This window comes from Myotis nattereri (assembly GCF_964212035.1).
Source record: "Myotis nattereri genome assembly, chromosome: 7".
In the NCBI taxonomy this organism is placed as follows: Eukaryota; Metazoa; Chordata; class Mammalia; order Chiroptera; family Vespertilionidae; genus Myotis; species Myotis nattereri.
Genome location: NC_138082.1, coordinates 89,316,174 through 89,335,753, shown reverse-complemented (window position 1 = coordinate 89,335,753; position 19,580 = coordinate 89,316,174). Strand labels below are relative to the sequence as shown.

General features: G+C 43.6%; 1 protein-coding gene across 1 annotated transcript in view; it reads left to right on the top strand.

Annotated features, from left to right (window-relative positions):
• Window positions 1-19,580, top strand: part of CNTNAP5 (contactin associated protein family member 5) — an 865,111-nt gene that overhangs the window by 661,819 nt on the left and 183,712 nt on the right.

The following is a 19,580-nucleotide window of genomic DNA, read 5'->3' as shown; positions in this document are numbered from 1 at the left end:
GTTGAGTCAATCCTATCAATCTCTATTACAAAGGTTAGGACGTTTCTTATCTCCATTCCAGGGAGTAAAGATTATGTAGCTTAAGCATGATTGTTCGTAGTTAAAGTGATTAATTACCCGCCTGGCACTTAGTTGAGGGGTTTTATTCCCTCCCTAACTTCAGGGGAAAATCCCTACCTGGGGAAACAATCTTTCTCAGAGAGGAGACCTTGGTTAAAACACATAGTGCCAAGAAGGTGAGCAAACATTTTAAGAACAGTATGCCATATATGCCAGGTCCTTTGAAACAGCAAGGATGGACCGGGTCCTGGCAGAGCAGTGACTCATATACTGAAAAGGTTGCATTTCAATTCTCAGTTGGGGCACATTCCCAGGTTGCAGGTTTGATCCCTGGTTCAGGGCAAGTATGGAAGGCAACCGATATCTGTTTCTCTCTCCATTGATGTTCTCTCTCTCTCTCTCTCTCTCTCTCTCTCTCTCTCTCTCTCTCTCTCTCTCTCTCTCTCTCTCTCCCTTTGCTTCTCTCTAAAAAAAGAAAGAAAGAAAGAAAGAAAGAAAGAAAGAAAGAAAGAAAGAAAGAAAGAAAGAAAGAAGAATATATTCTCAGTGAGGTTGAAAAAACACACACACTAACTGGATTTGCATCACACAAAGACAAGAGAGAAGAAATTAGTTAATGCATACTCCAGTTAGTTTCTTCTCTGTTACAATTTAAACTTAATTTTCATTATGTATTTTATTCATCTGCTCCTATCATTATATATTTTTTCAACTGGAACTAATATAACCAAATGCATGTTGTTTTGATAATGGAATGAAAGCTAAAACTAAGTAGCTCATTAGTACTTGGCAATCTGTGTCATTAAATGAGTTCTTCAAAAATATAAAAGAAGATATTTGGATATTTTGAATAAGGTTCAAACCTTGTAACCAGTGATTACAAAATTTTAGTGTGTAATACTTCATCATCATGTATTTAAAATGTGTAATAAAAATGGAGAACCGTGGGCTCCACTCCCTGAGTGTCTGGGAAAAGCTCTCTGAACCCCTGTTTTCATGAGCACACCAGATTATTTTGATTGCAGTCAGTTAGAATTTACACTTTGAGAAACACTGGTATAAGGTTTAGAGAAATTTCAATTGCCTTCTGGTTTCTTGTTTAACCTGTCACTCCCTTAAATGGATGTTGAACAAAGTTAGAGGAGTTCAGGCACATTTGCCTTTTTCAGAAACAATAGTAATATTAGAAAATTTATTTTTTCAGGTATTTGTTTGATTGTTGGTTAAATAAAAAAATACATTTGGGGAGAGAATAGAATTTGGAATATCCCCAAGAGATTTGGAGATGCATACTCAGTAAATCTTTGCAATTTACCAATAAAATCATTATTTAGTGTATACACTTATAATTTTGACTAAGACAAGTTGCTCTGAAGACGTATGATACCCTTTTATTTTTTTATCTATCATAAGATTAGGTTTTATAGGTTTCATATATGTAATAAAATTATTATTGGGGTTGGAGCTAAGGGATCTAAATTAAAGTCTTCCTACCTGTGTGATCTTAAGAATCTTACTAATCCTTTATTAGCTTTAATTTATCCATAAAATTAGAACAAAAATCTTCACAGAGTTGCTGGAATGATAAAATGTGATGCATTATGCAAAATTTTTTTGAATGAAAAGAGTACAAATATCCAATTTTACTTCACTGGTTGGAAAACAGAAACAGCGGCGGATATGTTCAAAATAAGAATAACTTTAGAGTTTTCCCCTTGAACTATATTCTTCACTACACATGAGCCATCCTTTCCTCTTTAATTTCTACATGATGCTTAAAATTTTACTTCAAATTTATTTCATTCTAACTTGTATTAAAGGTCATGTTTCACCTTTTTTAATTTTTTTCTCACCTGCCACATTGTGAAAGTCCCAATGACAGGGTCCGTACCTGTTTTATATTTTCACTAGAGGCCTGGAGCACAAAATTCATGCATGGGGGTGGGGGGTGGCATCCCTTAGCCTGACCTGCACCTTCTCCAATCCGGGAGCCCTCAGGGGATGTCCTATGGAGGGCTTAGGCCCATTCCCTGTGGTTCTCTGCTGTCTGCGGGCCCACTTGGCTGTTCCTGGGTCTCCACGGGCCATGGCCAAGCAGGCCCTGCTGTGTGTATTCTGCAGGGCCCACTTGGCTGCTCCTGGGTTGCTTGGGCAACAGCCAAACAGGCCCTGCTCTCAGCAGCTGCCCCCCAGGACTGGAGGATTCCAGCGGGGCTGAGAAGACTGGGCGCTGTCATCTTTGTGTCAGAGTGATGGTTAATTTGCATATTACTCTTTTATTTGATAGGATACTCAAATGAGACTAGCATCTTGTCCATTGTAGGTGTTTTATGTCATTTTGTTAAATGCACGAATGAACTGGGATGTGAAGACCTATCTGTATGGTGATCTCTTTATGCCACAGTTATGGTAAGCACACACAGATGTGTCCTTCTCTGGGATAATCACTAAAATGACAAAATACATAATGTTTTTAATTATGGCACAAAATGCCAAAGATGAATATACCTATATAGAGATTAATGGCATTACAATCATATTCATTTCTACAACAAGATCTTTTCTTTAATGTCATCTGTGGGAAATGCTTCGATGCAAATCTCTTTCTTTCTTTCTTTCTTTCTTTCTTTCTTTCTTTCTTTCTTTTTTTCTTTCTTTCTTTCTTTCTTCTTTCTTTCTTTTTTTTCTTTCATTTTCCCTTCTTTATTATATCTTCCTTTCTTTCTTTTTGGCATTTAGTCATTTGCTTATTTAGCAAATATCTATTGACTTCCTAGAACAAACCAGGCACATTCTACATGCTGGGTGCATTCTCATGAACAAGACAAAAAAAACCCTTGCTTTCATTCTAATGAAGGATAATATATGTGGAACATATTATACAAAAAAAAAAAAAAAAGCATGGTTCCAGGTAATAGTAAATATTGCTAAGAAAATAATGGAGTGACTTCAGATCCCTTCAAATAGGGTCAGTGGGGGAGAGGTGAAATGTAATTTCAGGACCCAATGATATAAACAGTCACCCTCTGTGAAAGCGCATGGGAATATGGATTTGGGCAGAAAGTGGCACACACAGAAGAGCATGTGTGAGTGGCTGTGGGAGGTCAGTGCAGTGGAGTGGGCAGGATCAGGGCAGGGACGAGGCATAGAGGAGTCTTAGGGGCCATGTGGAGCATTTGGATTGTGTTGCTGTGGGTAATAATCGAGGATTTTCATCAGAGAGCTAAAATATCTGATCCAGACTTTACAAGTCCCCACTGGCTGCTGTCAGAATTCAGAGTAACTTTTGGGGCATGGAAAACAATGGAGGCAAACATTTTACCTTTGAGTCCATTGCAGTCACCTACAAGAGATCGCTGTGGCTTTGGCTAGGTCCCGTTGAGGTACATCTGGCCAGTAATTTATCCTCTACCCAACGCCTTTGTAGCCTCATCTGTAAAGGGGGTGGAAGTATTTTCCTTAGGTAGAACCTGATTGAACTATGATATAAAAAGTGCTTAAAACTGCCTGGGGTATTTTAGATGCTCAGTAAATGCTGGACTTTTTAAAATTAGGGTTATCAGTGAAAACAGACATATTAGCTTTAGTACCCAGATGCATTGCAATTCTCTATTTCTAAGACTGTGTGTATACAATGGGTATTTTCTAACTTACTTTTCATTGCCTCCCACTATATTAATCAGTATAGATATGGTAATAACTATGTCCCACCCCAAGTGTCAGGGTCTTTAACACATTCATTTCCTTCTTCCATTACAATCTTTCCCCATTACAATTTGATGTGGATATGGGACTCTCCCTCCGTTCCTGTTGCTCCAATGCTGGAAACCCTGCTTTCAAGTTTGCCATATCAGAGGAATTTTGTGGCAAACTAAAGATACTATGCCAATGCTGCAGCGTTCAAGTATTATCATCAGTTTCCACAAATGTATAGCAACTGATCAGTTTTCCTAACTGGTTATTTTCACCTGCAAGACTCGCATTACCTCCATATGCTTTTAGCTCATTAAAAGGTAAAAAAAAAAGTTTGTGAGTTTCTGTGCAGGTGGGTTTGGAGGATACAAGCCATGCAGGGGTAGCCTAGAGGTTCAGATCCTTGGGCCTACATTTGCCCTCAGTTATCCTGTGACTTTGAACAAGTCATTTAACATTCTAGGATTTTTATTACAGCTCTTCAAATAAAATATACTACCAAAATACGAAATGTTATCATATTCTCCCATGAAAACTTAAACAATGCAAATAAAATCATTTAAGTTAATCGTTTAGTCTTTCTCTTTGCCTAACCATGAAGGGTCCGTATGGTATATTCTGGAGAGGTTTGTCTAGTTTAGCTTTAAATGACCCATCAAAGTGACTTTTATCATTTGGTTGGAGAGGCATACCATTAATCTTTTCTGCCCTCCCCACTTTTGGGCTCACTTCAATTAAACAAGCAGGGAGAAGAGAATATTATAAAAACATTATAAAATGTTAATTTCTAATGCCATTTATGAGCTCTTAATCACACTATGATACTTACGTTTTTATTTAATGATCCTGACCAGACGCAATGAGACCAAGATTACTATGATGAACATCCGCCTTTATTTCTGATATGAATGAGGTTGTTTTTCTTTTTGACTAGACATTTCCTTAGAAAGATATTCTATTTAGGTAGAAAGAGTGTACAAAATGCTTTCTTTAGCAGCCAGAGTCTTCTTTACTAAACCAGTGTTTGATGGTTTGTACTTTGATCCTGCAGTGAGACAGTTTGCAGCAATTACCGATAATCCTTTGGCCTTATAACCTTCATGGTGTCTTTCTCTGCTGTTGTGTTTAGGCCTCCAGTTCTTAACTTCAGTCAATGAAGTCGGATATCTTTAGTCTGTGCAGAAATCTCATTCTTTCAAGCAGTGGCTTGCTAATACTACTGTATTGCCACCAGAATGCTATACAACGAGGTGCAAGGGCTCCATGGCACACAGAATTCAGAGCATACATGGCTGATCAGTAGGGAAGTGCTTGCTTCATGGGACATGCTGAGGCCCGAGCAGGAGAAGCTGAGGCTATCTGGGACATGTTCCCCTGGTCTTGTCAGAGAAGTTCCCTGGGAGCAAATGGAAAGACGCATGCCCCTTACTGTCTAAATTTTGAGCTTACATCCTATCATTTCTGTCCTCATTCTAAGAGGCAAAGCACGTAGCAAGATCACATCTAACATCAATGGGGCAGGGATGTTTCCTACTGCCATTAACCATTATCCTATACAATAAAAGGCTAATATGCAAATTGTCCCCTTGGCCAGGAGTCCTACTGGGAGTTAGACTAGGATGTGGGATAAGCTGGCAACTGCCCATGTGCCCCCCCCCCCCGCCACCCTGATTGGCCCCCATCCGGATGGGCCAGCCAGACCCCACCCATGCACAAATTTATGCACTGGGCCTCTAGTACCATATAATTATGGATCAAGGTAGACATTTTTGAAGTGGCAAAAAAACTTTTTGTTGACATATTGAGTTTACCAGAATCTAAGTCTATGATCACACAATTTCTAAACTTTGAAATAAAATAAAGAAAATTAATGACAACAAAACTTCAGCATAGTGGCATCATCTCTACCTAATTTACAAAACTTTCCAGGTCCAATCTGGTTTTGTTTGGAATTATGCATGTGCTGTTTGTAGCAATGGGAAGAGGCTGTAGCTATAAGTTATCTCTGGGAAGTCATTGCACTTCCTGTTTCCAAGATTATCAGTCTTTGAATATTGCAAGATTATAGAGGGATCTCAAATTTGAATTGTTTCAAATCTTGTAGTGATTAAGCCATAAAATTGTACAGTTACCCTGATTTATGATGTCTGCTAATTTTCTTACATTAGGAAAATTATAACTTAATTAAGCATGGACAGTTTGGGCTTAGTGTTAGGTGTTCTATAAGAGACTGTGGTTTTCCTCTCCTTGAACTGTTTCCCTGTATCTATCATGTGAATGTCACACTGGAGGAGAACTTAGGGTCAAGATGGTGTGCTTGTTTACTCATTAGCAAAACTCCCAGATTTGACCACTGTAACGTTTATATTCTTTTCTAAAACTCTTCATATAAAGTTAATATCGACTCAAATTTCTGAGATCAAAAGTGAGGAAGAGTATATTGCTCCTGTTTCTCCTTCACAACTCTCTCTCTCTCTCTCTCTCTCTCTCTCTCTCTCTCTCTCTCTCTCTCTCTCTCCTTTCTCTACACACACACACACACACACACACACATACACACACACACTTCCTCTCCAAAACTCAAAATCCCTTTATAAGATACTCTAGAATATGCGGTTTGTTTTAGCTTTCTTTGTCTGTTTTGAGAACTCTTTTTCTCTTTTATGTTGTATTATCTTCTTGAGGATAATTAGAATAGTCATGGGCTGGTAAGCTAAGTGGAGGGCAAACACACCCAGATGTTTCTGCACAGAGCCCAGGGCTGGAGAAAGGCGCATAGCCTTTGGCTTCTTCTCTGCACTGGCCAGGCAGGAGAGAGCCTGGCTCTGCTGAAATGACCCTTGGAGTTCTCTGGTAACAGTCATTATGCACAAACCTAAAGACACACACCCTGTGTAGTCTGCTATTCCAAGTGCATTAAATTATGATTCTGCACAATTTTCTATTTTAATTTGTTTTTCCACAAAATTAATTGGTTTATACACTTTAAAACTTAGGGAACAATTCAGGTCCTAGTAGATGGGCATAAAAATTATGAGCAAAATCTCAGAAAAGCAATAAACATTTAAAATGAATTCCAGTTACAGGGCATATGCTTTGCCTCTCAATTTGCAAGTTATCTGCAATAAAACCAAACATGCTGTGGTTATCTCCTTGGATCCTGGAGTGAGGCGTTCTCTGAGGTTCTAGTGAACAATGCTGACATTAAATTCTGCTGTGATATTATTGTTGTGTGTAGATATATAATAAGCTAAATATGTTTATTTATTATATTATTTTTACTTTAGAGAATATAAGAAATTATCTACCACTTGAAATTTTCTTAGTTACCTCTTGTCACTTAAATCCACCTATATGTATTTTGGGGAAAGGCTGTAAGTTTTTCCACCATGAATTACATTCCCAATGCCAGAGCACAGCAGCAGAACATAGGGGTTAAACCCAGAGACTCGTGGGCAAGAACATGTAGTTTCAAGTCCTAAATCTGGACTTTCTAGTTGTGCAGCCTGGAGAAGCTACTGCATTCTTCTCTGCCTTGGTCTCTACCTGTAAAGTAAAGGATATACTAACTACCTTATAGGGTGGTTGTGATTATTAAATGGGCTAATATATGCAGACTGCTCTACAACACTGCTTATGATGTGCACACCCTCAGTGATATTTCATACTGCATTTTGCATAATTTTTGGTATTTGCAAAGGGTAAGCTATCACCTTCCCATTGTCACATATTGCCATACACAGAGGTCATTGACTCTAAGCTATATACTTTTTAAGGAATATTTTTATTTATGTACTGTACTAGAGGCCCAATTCACAAAATCCATGCACGGGGGTGGTCCCCTCAGCCCAGCCTTCACCCTTTCCAATCCAGGACCCCTCGGGGGATGTCCAACTGCCGGTTTAGGCCCGATCCTGGGGATTGAGCCTAAAATGGCAGTCAGACATCCTTCTCACAATCTGGGACAGCTGGCTCCTAACTGCTCACCTGCCTGCCTGCCTGATCACCCCTTCTGGCCCCCCTGCCAGCCTGATCACCCTTAACTGCCTCTGTCTGCTGGTCTGGTCATCCCTAACTTCCCCCCCTGCCAACCTGCTTGCCCCCAAATGCCCACCCCCCACCGGCTTGGTCATCCCTAACTGCCCCCCTGCCAGCCTGGTCACTCCTTACTGACCCCCTGCAGGTCTGGTTGCCCCTTACTGACCCGCTGCCAGCCAGGTTGCCCTCAACTGCCCCTCTGCCAGCCTGGTCACCCCTCACTATCTCCCTCTGCCAGCCTGGTTGCCCTTAACTGCACTCCACCCCCCTGCTGACCTGGTTGCCTCCAACTGCCCCCCTTTGCTGGCCTGGTCACCCCTCACTGCCCCCCTCTGCCAGCCTGATCACCCCTCACTGCCCCCCTCTGCCAGCCTGGTCACCCCTCACTGCCCTCCCTGCTGGCCTTATTGCCCCACTCAGCCTGTTTGGTCATCCGTCCGGTCATCTGTTTTGTTGTGATGGCCCCTGGCTCTTTATATATATAGACTAGGGGCCCGGTGCACGAAATTCGTGCACTGGGTGTGGGGGTGGGGGGAGAGTGTCCCCCAGCCCAGCCTGCCCCCTCTCACATACTGGGAGCCCTCAGGCGTTGACCCCCATCACCCTCCGATCGCCTGATCGGCCCCTTGCCCAGGCCTGATGCCTCGGCCAGAGGTGTCAGGCTTGGACAGGGGACCCCCATCTCCCCCTGATCACTGGCTCTGGCCCCCGCCCAGGCCTAACGCCTCTGGCTGAGGCCGTCCGGCTCGAGCAGCGGGGACCTACAGCTGCAGCGGCCCCGCGATTGTGGGCTCTGCTTTAGGCCCAGGCAAGGGACCCCTAGCTCCCGGGACTGCCAGCTTCGACCGTGCCCAGCTCCCATCGCTGGCTCCACCCCTACTTCCTGCTATCACTGGCCAGGGCGGCAAAGGCGCCTGATTCTCCGATCATGGCTGGGGGGCAGGGCAAAGGCGGCCCCAGGGCTACCTTTGTCCTGCCCCCCAGCTCTTAGCTCCCCCCTGGGTTTCCGATCACTGTCAGTGGCAGGGGGCTTCTTCCTGCTTTCCCTTTCGCCTCCCTGCATTGTGCCTACATATGCAAATTAGCCACCATCTTGTTGGCAGTTAACTGCCAATCTTAGTTGGCAGTTAACTGCCAATCTTAGTTGGCAGTTAACTGCCAATCTTAGTTGGCAGTTAACTGCCAATCTTAGTTGGCAGTTAATTTGCATATAGCCCTGATTAGCCAATGAAAAAGGTATCGCCGTACGCCAATTACCATTTTCCTCTTTTATTAGTGTAGATATGTAACCTGAATTTTCCCTAACCTTGTTCGTATACAGGAGGTCACAGAACAATAATACCAAATGCATAGAATTAATGCAAACTAATGCAATTTCGTAGTGGTCTTTCCAGTATCCTGCCTACTGAGGGTCTTACCAACTCTCTGAGCCTCAGTGTCTACTGCAGAGCTCCTGGTGGAGTCTTCCTGGGGCACCAGTCCTCCCACATTCTTGTCCTGCTTCTCTTGTATTGGACATCACTGCTGGGCTGAGCATGGAAATGCTGCTTCCCTGCCAGGGGCTGGCCTCTAAAACCCCGGAGCCCCAGGGCCCAGTAGCACAAAGCAGTGTGCAGATGTTTTCTTCACTGTTGATCCCCCCCAGGTGTAGGCAGCCCTGGATGCAAAAATGCTCCCCTATTCTGCTCTGTGCGAGGTCACCTAGCTCTCAACACAAAAATGTTGTCTCTCCCACCCCTAACACACACACACACACACACACACACACACACACACACACACACACAGGCACGCACACACACTCCTCTGTTTATCAGAAACCTCACATGAAGTAGATTTTTGGATTAATCATTCCATTTTGTGCAGAAAGTTGATATTTTAGAAATTTTAAAGACCTGATCCCAGCAAGTGATCTTATGTTCTGTTCAGCTCCACAGCAGCCACTTATCTTAGTCACACCTGCCCATGACCTCTGAGTAGCCTTTCTGTGTTAGTGAAAATGCTCATCGTGAGTCTAACCTCTGACGTGAAATCAAAATTCAAATTTCCAATCTCCCTCCAGCTGGGATGCAGGTGTGATTTGTTTCACCACTTTGACCACCCATGTCGGGCTCTGACTGGGAGGTGAGCACTGGGCAGCAGCCTCTCCAGGGAGCTTCCATTCTGCCTGTGCTTGTGTCCCAGAAACATCTTTCTGTGGGGTGAGCGACTCTTGGCCTGAGAAAGAAGTGGCTGTGGTGCAGGCAACTTACCAGCTTCGGCTGAGCAGGTCTCCTGACCTGTGATGTTCTAGACAGCAAGCCAGGCAAGGTTTCCTCATTAGGCCAGTTTGGCAACAAGGTTTTCCCCTTAACTTAATGGCCATTTCTTCAATTGCCATGGTCTGTAGCAACCAGATTTGTTCCTAATAAATACCTTTATCTGTAAACTATTAGAATGAAATTTTAGTTTGTAACCAAGAACCTGATTAATATAAGTTTAATTTTGCCTGTTTTTCCCCCTACACTTTTTTGTTCTGTTAAAACTTACTATTAGCACTTCCTCAAATTAAAAAAAATAAAACTATTTAAAAACTTGTAGATAAAGTGTTATCAGCATCATGACAGAGTGGGAAGACCTTTTGTATCTCCCTTTTAATTTGAAACAATCTAGAAAACTATAACTCAACAAAGAATCCTGTGCTTAACACATAAACACATCTGAGACATCAAAGCATCATTACATCTAAAGGTGAGAGAATAGGAATGAGCATGGAAGGAGGGACAAGGGGAAGAACAGAGATGGTTACTGCCTACACAACTAAGAGCATGCATGGTCCCAGCTGACACAGTAGCAATGCAGGAACCTTGCTGCAACTCTCACATTGTGGCCTGGAGAGAAAGGGCAGAAGCAATGGACATGCCTGAAAAAGTAGCTCCCATTACATCAAAATCCAGTGGTAGGCATGGAGATGACTCATGGTGGTCATTTCTTATAGAGAAACAAAGCTGTTTTAGTGGCCATTCCTGGAAGAGTGGTAACGATACATGAGGCAGTCATTATTTGCAGAGAATTAATGCTGCTTGTGGTGGCCATTACTGGAAGAAAGGCAAAGCTATGGTCTCACAATGGCTATTACTGACACATTGGCAAAGCTGAAAAATTGTGATCCCACCTCCAGATGCTCACCCTATTGCATTGGAACCTGGTAGAGGTGGACTTCACTGAGGCAGCTAACATGCTTCTGTTAGCACAAAGTGGCTGGTGGCTGTTGGTAAAAGGAGGTAACCCCTAGAGCTTGCACAGGTCACCAAGGAGTGGTGCCCTGTGACTGAGGTCAACTGGATATAGTGACGATGCCCACTACCCTCTAAGCTATTTTCCATAACCTAAGCCTCGACCAGACAAGAAGTCAGTTCTGGGTTGCTGTGGCGACCCACCACTGACTGGGGCTGATGCAGAAACCACGACCCAGCATTGACTGCCTAGGGGGCTGCAGATCAGGCCCGGAGAAAGGCCTGCAGAGAGACAGGCAGGGTCTTATCCATAGCCTCTGTGGCATCCATTGATCAGAACTTGCCTCTATTTCTCTATTGGCCAGGCCAACAGCCGAGCCTCCATTTCCCTCCAGGCCTTCACCAGGGCTGCTGATCAGCCACACCTTTCTGATTAGACCCAGTTGATAGACCCAGAGATGCTGACTGGCATAAAAACCAACCAATCAGATCCAAATCTTGGTGAATGTAAGGAGCCAATGGCTGCCTAAGAGGTGGAACTTTTGATGCTGAATGGCATAGAAACTGACCAATCAGAACAAAATTGGCCAGTAGAGGAGGGCAGTTGGGGGCAAGATCAGGCCAGCAGAGGCAGTTAGGGGTGATCCAGCAGTCAGGCAGGTGAATGGTTAGAAGCCAGCAGTCCCAGATTGTGAGACATGTGTCCTGATTGGAGTGGGTGCAGGCTGGGCTGAGGGAACCACCCCCTCCGTGCAAGAATTTCATGCACTGGGCCTCTAGTCTATATATAAAAAGCCAGCGACATGAACGCTGTAATGACCAGAATGACTGGTCTCTATGACGCCCACTGTGGCCTGCAAACCAGCCCAATCATGGGGGGGGGCCGGTGGCCCACCTCCCGCAGCCTCTCCCCCAGCCTGGCCCTACCCCCAATCGCCACCCTACTCCAATTAGGGGCAAGGCCAGCCTGCCAACCACCTGTGACCCCTCCCCCAAGTCAGTTCCACCCCTGATCAGCCCCTCTACTCCAATCAAAGGCAGGGCCAGCTGGCAACTGCCCGTGGCCCCTCACCCTGGCTGCTGGCCCCCAATTGGCCTCCCCCCACCCCATTTGGGAGTTGGGCCAGCTGACCTCCACCCACAGCCCCTCTCTATGGCCACCCCACCCCCAATCAACCTCCACCACCCAGATTGGCCTGCAGCCCCTCCCCCCTGGCCAGCCCCACCCTGATTGAGCCCTGATTGGGGCAGGCCATCCAGCCAACCTCCCACCATCTCTCCTTCTCACAGCCCTGACCCCGACCCACCCTGATCAGGGCCAGGCCGGCTGGACCCTACCCATGTACAACTTCATGCACTGGACCTCTAGTGTAGAATATAAAACAAAAAGTAACAAGAAAATGAAAAAGCAAACAAGATACCAGACTCATAAGTACAGACAACAGAATGGTGGTTACCAGACAGGAAAGATGGAGGGGGCAGGTTGAAGTGAATAGAAGGAGTCAAACACATGGTAATAGGAAGAAACCAGACTGTCAGTGGGGAGAGTGCAATAGAGTGCATGAATGTCAAATTATAAGAGTGTACACCTGGAAGTTATAGTTATCAACCAAAGTCACTGCTACAAATTTAATCTTTAAAAAACTGGTGGTAGATTTTTAGGAATTTCCCTGATTTGCTCTTTGGCCTTTACATTGACCCATGAGCTCTTTCTTCTTCAGATAGCCAGCCAGTTGGGCCTTGCTCTCTGCCTTCAGGTTTTGCTGAGTCATTTTTTTCATTGAATTTGACCCTTACCATTCTAAAATTGTAGCAAACCCTTCTGTACAGCACACCTTAATTGCCCTAATGTATTGTTTTCATACTCATCTCTTTCTAAATACTAAATTATTTAAGTATTAGAGGCCTGGTGCACGAAATTCATGCATGGGTGGGGGTACCCTCAACCCAGCCTGCACCCTCTCCAATCCGGGACCCCTTGGAGGATATCTGACTGACATTTGAAACCTGATCCTGGGAATTGGGCCTAAATCTGCAGTCAGACATCCATCTCACAATCCTGGACCACTGGCTCCTAATTGCTCACCTGCCTGCCTTCCTGATTGCCCCTAACTGCCCCGACACCACTGACCTGATCACCCCTCACTGCCTCTGCATGTGGACATAATCGCCCCTAACTGCCCCTCTTCCAACCTGTTCATTTCAAACTGCCTCCCTGCCAGCTTGGTCACCCCACACAGCCTGCTGATCAGTTGTTTGGTCATCTTTCACTAACCTCCCTGCCAGCCTGGTTGTAGGCAGCCATCTTGTGAGGATGTGAGGATTAATTTGCATGTTACCTCTTTATTATATAGGATTATTGTCTACTGTTTATAATTATAATGTACTCTTTTGAGGGCATGTTTTATTTGTGTATTTGTATTGGTTTGTTTAAATGATTTAGCCCAAGTGCCTAGAATATTTCCTCGAATATTATTGATCTTCAGTAAATATTGTTGTAGGAATATTTATAATATGTATATTAAATTATTTATGTATATATGTAATTGTCAGGAGAAAATAAATGTGATTTCTACAATGCACCCACATTTGTTAGGTATAGATTACACTCCTGCCTATATCTGTTGAGTCATGAATTAAGGCACACGTTTCCCACTTTAAGTCTTCAGTTTCTGTGTTTGTTGTGCTCTATCTAGTACTTCACAGGAAAGGAAACACAAAGACAGGAAATCTGAGGAGAAAATTTAGCAATCTCCCTCCTGCTCTCATATCTGGCGAATCCATGCCATTAGTAATTTTGTTAATATGATTACAACCTTGGTTTAGCATTTATTCAAAATAGTACAAGATGACATTGAATGTTACTGTGTGATTTGGGTTTTGGGTTATGGGGGAAAGTCCTGAGCAATGCTGGAAGGAAGGAGAGGTGGAGAAATTCCTTCCATTTCTTGGACCCAAAGCCAACATGGGAAAACATATTCATATGCACAATGCTTTAGCCTTATGTTGCCTGGGTTAACATCCTGAGAAGAGCTACTTAAGCTTGCCTCAGTCCTAAAAGAACTTTATGCTCTAAATAAACCATTAGCCCTCTAAGGCATCTTGAGGTTGGCCTATTTGAGCTAAGACTTAAAAAGAAAGGGATCCATTTGAAAGTGTTCAATGGTTTATGGCTGTTTGAAACTAGGAAACATAGATTCATAGATTTTAAAGGTATTCAATAATACCTTTAAAAAGACACTGGTTAACAGACATCTCTAACTGTAATTCTAGCTTTAAAGAAAATAGAAGGGCTTGAAACATTTTAGGCTGAAAGAAAGGTGAAATTTTGTCAGGAGTATAGTCCTTCAGGCTATCTGTCCTGATTACACACCCTTGGGATACTTCTGCTTTTCATAGCACCTTCCTTCTTGTTCTCATGCCCTACTGACTCTTGGAAGCCCCAGATTGTCATTGCACTTCCTACTAGCCTCAGTAATTTCCATGGGAATAGCAGAGAAAGTTGTTGTTACTTGCATACATAAAAAACTTGACCAATATATGTTTGTAAATCAGCAATTGCACAAAAATTAAATCCTGCATAGGCAAAATGTCAATGCAGTAGCATTCTCAGACAATATCATTATTCTACTTTAAAGTGGTAAATCATTATTAATTGACCCTAATATTTTTTCATGTTTAAAAATAAACATATTAAGTGCCCGTTTTATGCTCAATGGGAACAAAATAAGCAATTTCTGAAGGGAACCAAACTAACCCCATTCAGCCTAAAATTGTATTTATTGAGTGCCTCCACCTCTACCTAAACTTGTGGATTTGATACATCATCATTTTGTGAATAATAATTTTAATTACAGAAGTATTTGAAATCACGAAAAAACACCAAAAGATTTTGATAGACCAAGTTATGCAAAAAAAAGGAGTTGACAAGGATGAGAATCAAAAATACATTTCTTTTTTTTTTCTTTTGGAGCATAATTTTTTTATATTTCATTTTTTAAATTTATCTTTACTGTTGGAAGTATTACAGATGTCTCCTTTGTTTGTTTTTGTTGTTACTTGTATGTTTTTCCAATTGACCCATCCTTCCTGCACCTGCCTTTCCCAAGCCTTTTACATACTATTATCTGGGTCCATGGATGGGCTACATATATATCTATATATCTATATATCTATATATCTATATATCTATATATCTATATATCTATATATCTATATGTCTATGTATCTATGTATCTATGTATCTATGTATCTATGTATCTATGTATCTATGTATCTACGTATCTACGTATCTACGTATCTATCTATCTATCTATCTATCTATCTATCTATCTATCTATCTATCATCTATCTATCTATATATATATATATAAACCAAAGTGAGCATTATGGCTGGTGGACCAAACAACCGGTCATATGAAGATGCACTGACCACCAGGGGGCAGATGCTAAATGCAGGAGCTGCCCCCTCATGGTCAGTGCACTCCCATAGCCAACCTCCTACAGCCAGCCAACCTCTCTTAGTCCTTCCCACCAGCTGGCTGGTCCCTATCGCTGCCCAGACCCAGGGACCCTACCCATGTATGAATTCTTGCACTGGGTCTCTAGTATGCATATAAGATCCTCGGTTAATCTCTCCACCACCCCCATCCCACCTTCCCCCTGAAATTCATCAGTCTGTACCACAGTTTTATGTGCCTGGATCTATTTTATTTATCAGTTTATTTTGTTCATTAGATTTTACATATGAGTGAGATCATGTGATACTTATTTTTCTCTGACAGACTTATTTCACTTAACGTAATGCTCTCTAGGTCCACACACACAGTTGCAAATGGTAAGAGGTACTTATTTTTTACTAGGGGCCCGGTGCACTAAATTCGTGCACTGGGGGGGGGGAGTGTCCCTCAGCCAAGCCTGCCTCCTCTCACATACTGGGAGCCCTCAGGCGTTGACCCCCATCACCCTCCAAACGCAGGATCGGCCCCTTGCCCAGGCCTGACACCTCTAACAGAGGTGTCAGGCCTGGGCAGAGGACCCTCATTTCCCCCCATCACTGGTTCTGCCCCCAGCCCAGGCCTGATGCCCCTGGCCAAGGCGTCAGGCCTGGGCAGAGGACCCCCAGGCCCCTCCAATTGCTGGCTCTGCCTCTTGCCCAGGCCTGACGCCTCCGCCAGAGGTGTCAGGCTTAGACAGGGGACCCTCATCTCCCCCCATCACTGGCTCTGACCCCCGCCCAGGCCTGAGGCCTCTGGCCCTGGAATCATGCCTGGGCAGGGGACCCCATCTCCCTCTGATCGCTTGCTCCACCCCCCGCCCAAGCCTGATGCCTCTGACCCAGGCTTCAGGCCTGGGCAAGGGGACCATCATATCCCTCCAATCCCTGGCTCCACCCCCCACCCAGGCCTGATGCCTCGGCCAGAGGAGTTGACCCTCATCACCCTCCGATCACCAATCACCAGATTGGCCCCTTGCCCAGGCCTGAGGCCTCGGCCAGAGGCATTAGGCCTGGGCAGGGGACTCCCAGCTCCCCGCGATCTCCCACTCTGCCCCTGCCTAGGCCTAACACCTCTGTCCAAGGCATTAGGCCTGGGCAGGGGACCCCCAGCTCCCCGCGGTTGCAGACTCTGCCCCTGCCCAGGCCTAATGCCTCTGGCCTAGGTGTTAGACCTGGGCAGGGGATCCCCAGCTCCCCGCAGTTGCAGGCTCCACCCCTGCCCAGGCCTATCGCCTCTGGCCTAGGCGTCCAGCCCGGGCAGCGGGGACCTGCAGCTGCAGCGGCCCGTGATCGTGGGCTACGCTTTAGGCCCAGGCAAGGGACCCCTAGCTCCCAGGACTGCCAGCTTCGACGGTCCCCAGCTCCATCGCTGGCTCCACCCCTACTTCCTGCTATCACTGGCCAGGGCAGCAAAGGTGCCTGATTCTCCGATCATGGCTGGGGGGCAGGGCAAAGGCAGCTTGGAGCCGCCTTTGCCCTGCCCCCCACCTCTTAGCTCCCCCCTGGGTTTCCAATCACTGTCAGTGGCAGGGGGCTTCTTCCTGCTTTCCCTTTCACCTCCCTGCATTGTACCTACATATGCAAATTAGCCGCCATCTTTGTTGGCAGTTAACTGCCATCTCAGTTGGCTGTTAATTTGCATATAGCCCTGATTAGCCAATGAAAAGGGTAGCGCCGTACACCAATTACCATTTTTCTCTTTTATTAGTGTAGATAGCTGCATAGTATTCCATTGTGTAAATGTACCACAGCTTTCTTATCCACTCATCTACTGATGGGTACTTGGCTGTTTCCAAATCTTAGCTATTGTAAATTGTGCTGCAATGAACATAGGGGTGCATATATCCTTTCTGATTGGTGTTTCTCATTTCTTAGGATCTATTCCTAGAAGTGGAATCACTGGGTCAAATCGCAGTTCCATGTTTAATTATTTGAGGAAACTCCATACTGTTTTCTATAATGGATACACCAGTCTGCATTCCCACCAGCAGCTTATTAGGGTTCCCTTGTGTCCTCATTCTCACCAACACTTGTCATTTGTTAATTTGTTGATGATAGCCATTCTGACAGGTGTGAGGTGATACCTGATTGTTGTTTAAATTTGAATCTCTCTGATGATCAGCGACTTTGAGCATTTTTTCATATGTCTCCTAGCCATCTATGTGTCCAATTTGGAGAAGTGTCTATTTAGGTCCTTTGCCCATTTATTCATTGGATTTTTTGTCTTCATTTTGTTAAGTTGCATGAGTTCCCTATATATCTGTCCAATTTTCCCAACACCATTTATGGAAGATAATGTCTTTACTCCATTGTACACTATTGCCTTCTTTGTCAAATATTAATTGGGTGTAGTGGCTTGGGTTGATTTCTGAGGTCTCTGCTCTGTTCCATTGATCTATATGTCTGTTCTTGTGCCAGTTCAAGGCTCTTTTGATTATAGTAAATTTTTAGTATAATTTAATATCTTGTATTGTGATTCCTACAACTATGTACTTCTTTCTCAAGATTGTTGCAGATATCCAGGTTCTTTTTGGGTTCCATATAGATTTTGGAGTGTTTATACTATATCTGGAAATATGCCATTTGTATTTTAATAAAGATTACATTGAATATATAAGTTTTGTTGGGTAGTGTGGCCATTTTAATGATGTTGATTCTATCAATCTATGAACACAGTATTTTCTTCCACTTGTTTATATCTTCCTCTATCTCATTCTTCAATGTTCTGTAGTTACCTCCTTGGTTAAGGTTATTCCTAAGTATCTTAATTTTTTTTGTTGCAATGGTAAATTGGATTTTTTTTTCTTTCTGAGTTTATTATTGGTGTGTAAAAATGCCATCAATTTCTGGGTGTTAGTTTGTATCCTGCTACTAGATTCATTAAATCTAGTAGTTTTTGGTGGAGTCTTTGGGGTTTTCTATGTACAATATCATGTCATCTATGAACAATGACAGTTTTACTTGTTCTTTTCCAATTTAGATGGCTTATATTTATTTTTGTTGTCTGATTGATGATTCTAATACTTCCTTTACTATCCTATATAATAAAAACCTAATATGCTAAATGTCCAGTCAGACAGTTGGCCGTCAACCAATTAAAGTGTGATATGCTAATGATATGCTAAGGCCGCTCAACTGCTCACTATGACATGCAGTGACCACCAGGGGCAGATGCTCTGACCTGTAAGTTAGCTTGCTGCTGGGATCTGGCCAATCAGGACTGAGCAAGTCCCGCGGACACACCCTGGAGCCCTTCTGTGGTATCACCTAGAATGGGATTTTTGTTTTCCTGCCCTGTGACTGTTGAGAATAGCTAGCTCCTCTCAGGAAAAATGGCTGTTTGATTTGAGCACATACAAATCACCAAATGCAGGACCTCTGGCTGTTGCTGTTCCACGTCCCTCTGCAGTGCTTCCCACCCGTCTCTCTTTAGGCACCTCAAGTCTGTGTCTCCCTCCCTGCACCAAAACCTCAGGTGAGTAGCTGCAATGAAAACTCCTGTGCTCTGGGTTTGGAGAGAAAAAAAGAAAAAAAACCCAAACCGCAGCTTTTTCTCTGACCTGCTCTGGTCTGCCATTTCCAGATTCCACTGCCACCTGCAGTCCTGCCACTTTTCATGCTTTACATGGACTATAAGTCTGGGCTCAGTGCTCTGGGCTGTGGAGCCCAGCCTGGGTTCCCTGCCTCTACCTTCTGAGGGAACAGACCCTCCCATAGCCCAACACACCCACTTCTCTCTCAGCCTGAGATCTGCCACCTCTGAGAGCTGGTTCAGCTCCACTAGTGACCTCACTCACCCTTCCTACTATAAACATCTAAACAGTCTGCAGATGTTTTCTGCATTGCTTATATGTACAAATGTATATAGATATCTATCCTACATATATTGAGGATGATATATATATATATATAGATATATATAGATATATATATATATATATATATATAGAGAGAGAGAGAGAGAGAGAGAGAGAGAGAGAGAGAGAGAAGAGAGAAAGAAAGAAAGAAAGAAAGAAAGAAAGAAAGAAAGAAAGAAAGAAAGAAAGAAAGAAAGAAAAGCAAAAGAAGAAAGAAAA